A 9,050-nucleotide genomic window follows, 5' to 3' on the forward strand; every position below is an offset into this window, starting at 1 on the left:
TTCCTTTTTTGTGGAGAGTCGCGGTGGTGCGTTCCAGGGAGGCACTATTTGTTATTAGAGAGAGTCACGTTTCATGGTTCTTTGTGTTCCAAACGATTCCGCTCGCCAGTTCATTTGGAGAGGCATGGACATGAACTCATGGGAAGCATGTTAACGCATTGGTCAGAGTCAAGTTACCACGGTTGTATGCTTTTGGTATATCCAAATGATTCTGCTCGCTCGTTCTCTTGGAGAGGAATGGACGTGAAAACGGCGGAGGCAAGTATTGTTATTAGCCAGAGTCACGTTTGTCCACGCGTGTGTTACATGCATTTTCTTTGGCGGGTCACTGTGAGGTGCGTGGAAGTGAAGCCAAGTTGGCACTGTGTTGCTAATGCAACAGGCACACTACTGGCGCTGTGTATGGAAATGTTTTCCTTCCTTTTTTGTGGAGAGTCGCGGTGGTGCATTCCAGGGAGGCACTGTTTGTTATTAGAGAGAGAGTCACGTTTCATGGTTCTTTGTGTTCCAAACGATTCCGCTCGCCAGTTCATTTGGAGAGGCATGGACATGAACTCATGGGAAGCATGTTAACGCATTGGTCAGAGTCAAGTTACCACGGTTGTATGCTTTTGGTATTTCCAAATGATTCCGCTCGCTCGTTCTCTTGGAGAGGAATGGACGTGAAAACGGGGGAGGCAAGTATTGTTATTAGCCATTGTCACGTTTGTCCACGCGTGTGTTACATGCATTTTCTCTGGCGAGTCACTGTGAGGTGCGTGGAAGTGAAGCCGAGTTGGCACTGTGTTGCTAATGCAACAGGCAGACTACTGGCGCTTTGTATGGAAATGTTTTCCTTGTCAACTCGTTCCTTTTTCGTGGAGAGTCGCGGTGGTGCACTCCAGGGAGGCACTGTTTGTTATTAAAGAGCATCACGTTCATGCCTGCGTGTGTTACGGACGTTTTCACTAAGGTGTCACCTCGAGAAGCGTGCAAGTTAATTCAAGATTTTGATATAAATATCATTTCAAAAAAAGTGGCAATGGATAATAGTATGAATTCGACAGTAATTTCTCTCGAATACAGACTGACGTACACAGTAAGTTAACTGTGTTTGAGATGTTTTTTATTGAATATATACGGACCATTTGAAAGAAGTTGAGTGGTTGTAGTGTGGACGAACGCACGGGGAGACGAAATGATAGTACTTGTGTTTCCCAGGCGTGCAGAGTTCGAGGTATTTAAGAGAGATTGTGAGAATTCGAGGCGTCGGTTACTCTGTTTGACCGTCTGACCGGTGTGCATGTGTTATAAAAAGGTACCTACTCATGGAACACTCCACGTCCACAATTCTCCAGAGACAGGCACCTCTTTCTAGCTGGTAGCTCCTTGCTTGCGCCATGGCAGGTAAGAGGGGTTCTGGGTGTTCAAGCAACCACGCAGCGAGGACCAAAGCCGCGGAAAGACGGGAGAGGTGCCGCCGCTACGCTATAGCGGCGGCAGGGATATCCTGGCCCGTTGCCCAGGTGTCCAACGATCTCTCGCGTGGAGGCGAATCCTCCCACAAGCGCATTCGCCATGGAGACGATCTCGGCAAGATGGCAGTACCGAATTCCTTAGCCAGCGACGACATGCTCGATGAGCTAATTAAGCAGCAGCAGTTCATCGCTCGCCTGGGGAAGTCGGTGCAGCAGAGCAATGCCTCTGTGGAGAAGTCCACTGGTCTCATATTTCGATCTCTGTGTGAGAATGAGAAGCTTCTCAAAGAGCTCCACCAGAAGGATCAGGAGGCCGCCCTCTTGAAGAATCTGTATGAGCAGAGCCATGCGTTGGTGCAGAAGCTGTCGGGCGAAGTGGAGCAGCTTATGGATGAGAAGGATGAGGTCCTCGTCAAGTACAAGAGCCTGGTTGAGGATTCGTATGGTGCTGTGGAGGAAGGTCATGAGGCGACGAAGAAGCAGATTGAGGATGCGCTCGCCCACCAGCCGATCAAGAATTTGCTGGAGTGTAGGCAGAGAGCTTGAAGCATGTGTTTTTTCGTTGCGTTGGGGCATGTGGCCTTTTGTACTTACATGAATCTGTAAAGCATTTATGCGTTGCATTGTCGTCGTGTTGTTTCGTTCGTTGGTACATGTAGATGAGTAGGCTCTGGGCATGGATGTCGCTTGTTAGCGTCGGTCGTGAAGTGAATACAGCCGCGGTTCTGTACCAGGCAGCGACATGAGTTGTGTACTGACAATGGCGTGGACGTTCGTGGTACTGTTAAGGGTCACAGGCACGGGCGTGAAGCGCTAAGAGGCATGTTGCCGTATAATATGGAGTCACGCTCCCCTGTGTTTTTGTTCCGAGTGCTTCCGTCAGACTCTATCAGAAGGAGAGGGACGGCCGGTGAGGCATAGCTTTTCGTTACGCACAGTCACGTTCGTTTCTTTAACCAAGCGGAATGGGTTGAGACGCCAACACTTACTATTGACTCTGTTGTTAAAAGCTTGTTTCCTTGTTTTCAAAAGCACAGTCACGCTTCTTTCTTGATGTTTCGTATATTACTCGATAAAGGCGTGGACTCGATTAGATGGAGAGGCACGGGCATGGTGTGGTGTTATATAGAGTCACGCTCGTCTGTGTTTGCGTTCCGAATAATTCCGTTGACTCGATCAGATGGAAACCCAGCGGAAAGGCATCGTTTGGTCTTACTCACAGTCACGTTCGTTTCTTAAATTGCGGAAACCCAGCGGAAAGGGTTCAGGTGTGAAGACTCACTGTTTACTCGATGAGGCACGGAATGGCCTATTTGAGAGACGCTGGTGTGGTATATTCTTCGCACGGTCATGGGTCCCAGAAGGCACGGCATTTTATTGTGTAGAGTGACATTAGTTTGTCTTGGTGTTCCAGATGGCGTGGTTTTATGTAGAGTCACGTTCGCTTGTATTTGTGTTCAAAATGATTCCGTTGACTAGTTCAGTAGAAGAGGCACGGACATGAATGCCATCAGGGCATGGTTGGGTTCGTCGGAGAGTCACGTTTCGTAAGTTTATTGTTGAAAAAAAGCAGAATGGGTTTAGGTGTTAACTCTAAATGTTTACTTTGCGAGTGGCCGGTTTGAGAGTCAAGGTGTTGAAAAGCGTAATTTCCTTGTTTTTAAAAGCCACGGCTCTGTGCTGAGTTACGTGGCGCTTCTTTTATTAGAAGCACGGCATGAGGTGTTTAAAGGCACGGCGTGGTATTGTGTAGAGTGACGTTAGTTTGTCTTGGTGTTCCGGATGGCGTGGTTTTATGTAGAGTCACGTACGCCTGTATTTGTGTTCGAAATGATTCCGTTGACTAGTTTAGTAGAAGAGGCACGGACATGAATGCCATCAGGGCATGATTGGGTCCGTCGGAGAGTCACGTTTCGTAAGTTTATAGTTGAAACAAAGCGGAATGGGTTTAGGTGTTAACGCTAAATGTTTACTTTGCGAGTGGCTGGTTTGAGAGTTGAGGTGTTTAAAAGCGTAATTTCCTTGTTTTTAAAAGCCACGGCTCTGTGCTGAGTTGCGTGGCGCTTCTTTTATTAGAAGCACGGCGTGAGGTGTTTAAAGGCACGGCGTGGTATTGTGTAGAGTGACGTTAGTTTGTCTTGGTGTTCCAGATGGCGTGGTTTTATGTAGAGTCACGTTCGCCTGTATTTGTGTTCAAAATGATTCCGTTGACTAGTTCAGTAGAAGAGGCACGGACATGAATGCCATCAGGGCATGGTTGGGTGTCGGAGAGTCACGTTTCGTAAGTTTAGTGCTGAAACAAAGCGGAATGGGTTTAGGTGTTAACGCTAAATGTTTACTTTGCGAGTGGCCGGTTTGAGAGTCGAGGTGTTTAAAAGCGTAATTTCCTTGTTTTTAAAAGCCATGGCTCTGTGCTGAGTTGCGTGGCGCTTCTTTTATTAGAAGCACGGCGTGGTATTGTGTAGAGTGACGTTAGTTTGTCTTGGTGTTCCAGATGGCGTGGTTTTATGTAGAGTCACGTTCGCCTGTATTTGTGTTCGAAATGATTCCGTTGACTAGTTCAGTAGAAGAGGCACATACATGAATGCCAACAGGGCATGGTTGGGTCAGTCGAAGAGTCACATTTCGTAAGTTTATTGTTGAAACAAAGCGGAATGGGTTTAGGTGTTAACGCTAAATGTTTACTTTGCGAGTGGCCGGTTTGAGAGTCGAGGTGTTTAAAAGCGTAATTTCCTTGTTTTTAAAAGCCACGGCTCTATGCTGAGTTGCATGGCGCTTCTTTTATTAGAAGCATGGCGTGAGGTGTTTAAAGGCACGGCGTGGTATTGTGTAGAGTGACGTTAGTTTGTCTTGGTGTTCCAGATGGCGTGGTTTTATGTAGAGTCACGTTCGCCTGTATTTGTGTTCGAAATGATTCCGTTGGCTCGCTCAGAAGAAGAGGCACCGACATGAATGCCATCAGGGCATGGTTGGGTGTGTCGGAGAGTCACGTTTTGTAAGTTTATTGTTGAAACAAAGCGGAATGGGTTTAGGTGTTAACGCTAAATGTTTACTTTGCGAGTGACCGGTTCCAGAGTCGAGGTGTTTAAAAGCGTAATGTTTTTTAAAAGCCACGGCTCTGTGTAGCGCTTCTTTTATTAGAAGCACGGGCGTGAAGTGACAACAGCTACAGTTCTGTACCAGGTAGCGACACGAATTGTGCACTGACGATGGCGTGGACGTTCGTGGCAGTGTTAAGGGTCACAGGCACGGGCGTGATGCGCTAAAAGGCATGCTGCCGTATAATATGGAGTCAGTTTCCTCTGTGTTTGTGTTCCGAATGATTCCGTCGACTCGATCAGACACCGTCAGGTTCTTTCTTTAATTGGGGAGACCTAGCGGAATTGGTTCAGATGTGAATACCCACTGTTTACTCTGTGAAGGACGGAATGGCCTATTCGAGAGACGCTGGTGTGGTATATTCTTCGCACGGCTATGGGTCCCAGGAAGGGACAGCGTCGCATTGTGTAGAGTGACGTTAGTTTGTCTTGGTGTTCCAAATGATTCTGTTGAATCATTCGCACTGAAAGGCACAACTATGAAGTCAGTAGAGGCACGGTTAAGCGTTACACGGAGTCACATTCGTGTGTTGATTGCAGAAACCCCGCCGTTCGACGGGCGTCCCCTCGTATTCGGTGTGAACGCCGCTCCGGAAACCCAAGGGTCCGACGTGTGTTTCCTCCGGTGACGCCGTTCTGGAGGAGGTGGAGGTATTTAATAGAGTGAACGCCACATGTCGGCGCTGCGGAATCCAAAAGGACCGACGGCCGTGTCATCCGTCGGTGAAGTGAACACCGCGTGTCACCGTTCCGTCGCCCGAGGTCAAGAAGCAGTTATTTAAGCCGAGCGGCGTCCGCCACCACTAAACATCATCCTGCTTCTCCCTCTTTCGCCGACAATCTTAGGAAATCACCCATCTTCCTCTTTTCGTTTGTGACGTTCCCCGCTATGGTTCGGCACAAGATAACTACTTATGCGATGCTTACTCCCGAGCGTCGCTTTCAGTTGCAGGAGAACATGCGTTTGAGGCGCGCCGCTCGGGTTGCAGCGGGCATGTCTCCGGACTTGCCGGGGCCGGAGGAGATTGGGGAGGTGGAGGAAGTGGAGGGGGATGCGTCGGAGCTCATGCAGGGAGTTGATCCAGTGGGGGGAGATGTGATGGAGGAAGAGGAGGGGGTGACAAGGATGAGGAGGACAACGTGGAAGGCGTGGACGAGGATGACGAGGACAACGAGGAAGGCATGGACGAGGATGAGGAGGACGACGAGGAAGGTGTGGACGAGGACGACGAGGAAGGCGTGGACGATGACGACGAGGAGGGAGATGACGAGGACGACGAGGAGGCTGGTGACTAGTAAGACGAGGACGACGAGGAGTGGGGTGATGAGGAAGACGAGGCGGAGTTCTATCTCGGTGAGTCAGCCTTGATGGCAGAGCAGACCGCTATCTTGGAGTCCATCCAAGATGAGGTGTATGTGGAGTCCAACCGGCGCTTCCTCCGGGAAGAGCAGGCGAAGACCGATGTGCTCTTCGACGAGCTGGATGCGGAGCAGGAGGCGGAGGCCAACAACGTCGATGTCAGAATGGAGATAGTGGACATCTCCGACGACGGGGAGTAGTGTAGTTTTGTTGGTAGATGTTTGCTTTTCCATGCTTTTTATGCTTTTCATGTTCTGTGTGTCTATAATGGTTGAACAATGTCAAGCAATCGTCGTTGTCAGAACGGAGACAGTTTCGTTTCCATGTCAAGCAATCGTGTTTTGTTCTTAAGTAGTAGTACTACCCCGTCCAAAATAAATGTGTCAACTTTGCAGTACAATTCACATTGTACTGGTTAGTACAGAGTTGAGCGAATTGATTTGTGATGAAAGGTGTATGTTTTATTACAAATTGCAGTTTTAGGTACCATATTTTGGTCGGAAGGCGTATGTTTTATTACACTGTATTGTTTATTATAGATTGCAGTTTGTAGTACAAAATAAACGTCTCAACTAGAGCACATATTTGATTCTAGAGATTTCAGTGTGGTTAGATTTGGATATGGTTTCAACATGGTTAGATTCTAGAGAGGCACTCAATAACATGCACAAAACAGCCACAGATGTGCTTCTGAGAAGCACCGTCTTGCATGGTTTTACCGCAAGATGGGATTCGACATTTATCCAGGACATTCCGGGTTTTATAAGTGTAGAAAGAATTTTTTTTCACTTATATGTTGTGTGGCAGAGGCACGGCAATTACTTTTGTGAGAGGCATGAATGTGCCGACGGAACGGGCACGGTCACGCATGAAATAGGTGCAATGTGGTCCCTAATGTCTCCTTAATGTATCATCTATACACTTTACTGTTACAAGCACGGTCGTCGTTCTTGTCGAGGCACGGAGGTGAAGGATGGAGCCTTTGCCTCTGCGATAATCACGTCCCATATTAAGAAGGAAGTAAATCTTCATAGACCCGATACGTCGGAAGCTAGCCGTAAGGCACGCTCCTGCCTCTGCATTTTCGGTGACGTCACGTTTAGTGCCAGCGGGGTCGACGTAATGCTCGGTTTTCTGATGTTTTTGTTTTCAGCAACTTTCTTAACATGTTACGCACGACAGAGGTACGGTTTTACCCGACGAACTGGAGGCACAGACGTGATTCTAAGGGAGGTGGGGACGCGAAGGATCGTGATGGAAGCACGTGAAGGTGTGCCTCTATTTTCAAGAAGCTTTCATTGACACATTTTCATTGCGGGGCCATGGCCTATGAGTTTCATGTGTCTTCGAAGGCATTCGGCCTCATTAACGGACGTGAAGTCAATTTATGCACGGTCTTCATAGGAGTGGAGGCACCGAAGTGCCTTCGTGGGTGTTTTAAGTAGCTAGTTGGTGTTATTGACGGACAACCGTGCCTCTGTAGTGTTCTTCTCTGAGGGTCACGGGTGTAAGCAATGTTTTCCAAGGAGAATAAACACCTAACTACCTCTGTATTCAAAATGTCACCGAAGGAACATTGTGCACTGCTTTTAGGAGCATTATGTAATTGTTGTCCCTGCATTTCGACGCTGCATCCACAATGGTACTAGTGCATTGCATGCTCGTCATTTTTGTGGATTGCTATGTGTACCTGCTCTGTGCGTTACGCTAATCGTATAGTATCTATACTGTGTTTATATTTTTCAGTTCACGCCAATATATTCTAATAATAGAAAAATGCAACATTGCACTGGAAATAAACTTGTTCAGAAGATATGTAAACTGGAAGCAAACTACACGGTTATCTGTACTGTGTTTATATTTTTCAGTTCACGCCAATATATTCTAATAATAGAAAACTGCAACATTGCACTGGAAATAAACTTGTTCAGAATATATGTAAACTGGAAGCAAACTACAAGGTTATCTGTACTGTGTTTATATTTTTCAGTTCACGCCAATATATTCTAATAATAGAAAACTGCAACATTGCACTGGAAACAAACTTGTTCAGAAGATATGTAAACTGGAAGCAAACTACAAGGTTAATTGCGACACAAGCAAATCTAAATTTAGAACAAGTAAACGGCAGTCTTGAGAGAAAGCAAATCTAACGGGAAATCTAGAATGGCATGAGCAATCTTCTAGTTACTTTTCTTGGCCGGGACCACCTGCTTCAGTAGTCGTAGTCGCCCCAGGACCTTGCGCGCTTCCTGGTCTGCTCCTTCTTGAGTTTTGCCCGGCGAAGGCCTTCCTGGATGATGGTGAGGCGGCTCCATATCTCGTACGCAGCGTAAGAATCTTTTGCCGCGTACTCGATGTGCCTCATGGACAGGGGCATGCGTGCCCAGCGCTGGTGCTCTGCGTCGGTGAGCTTCTTCTTCATGTTGTTGTAGTAGTCGTGGACAATGATGTCTGAGACATTCCCAAGGGAGTCTAGAGGCTTGGTAGCTGTAAGCACCCTCCATTCCTTCTGGATGTCGACGAAGTGGGCGATCTCTAGTCTGACGCGCCCGAGCATCTCTATGTCGCCGTCGATGGAGAAGCCAGCAAACGTGTATCTGGGGTCGGCGAGGAAGTTGTCGAACCTGGTGCAGTTCTTGTCGGCGGCGCTCAGTTGGAAGAGCAACACCGGATGATCCTTGCCGACGGAGAGCTGGACGAGGGCTGGTTTCTGATCTTCGCCAACGTCGTTGGTGTACTCCACATCAACTCGACGATCTTGTGGCGCTCGAATTCGAGGTGTTGCTCGTACTGCTCGATGGTGGTCGCCGCCTTGTGCAAGTCGTTGGTGTGGATCACGTGCAACTTGGTGTTGTCGTGGGCCTGCACCTCCATGAATTCCTTGATGAATCCCATGGCCTGGAGCAGTTGGTCCTCCTGCAACCTGGTTTTTCGTGGGGAACAATGAGTGGGAGCGCAATGGCGATTTCTGTTGTTTGTGTGTAAGAAGGCCGCGGCGGAAGTCTAAATTTAAGGGCGGGGAAGCGGCAAAGGAGTGCATGATCTCACTGTCGATGCGGTTGTGCACATCATGGGTTCTGGATCGTGGTTTCATCTCCCTGGTGGTGCGGTTGTGCACATCCTGAGTTTTTG

The 9,050-nt window shown here is 48.1% G+C and overlaps 1 pseudogene; it reads right to left on the reverse strand.

The window, feature by feature from the left end:
• Positions 1–8,130: 8,130 nt before the first annotated feature.
• LOC141042074 (uncharacterized) lies at positions 8,131–8,813 on the reverse strand (annotated as a pseudogene).
• Positions 8,814–9,050: the final 237 nt, after the last annotated feature.

This window comes from Aegilops tauschii, chromosome 2, assembly GCF_002575655.3.
Source record: "Aegilops tauschii subsp. strangulata cultivar AL8/78 chromosome 2, Aet v6.0, whole genome shotgun sequence".
NCBI classification, from domain to species: domain Eukaryota; kingdom Viridiplantae; phylum Streptophyta; class Magnoliopsida; order Poales; family Poaceae; genus Aegilops; species Aegilops tauschii.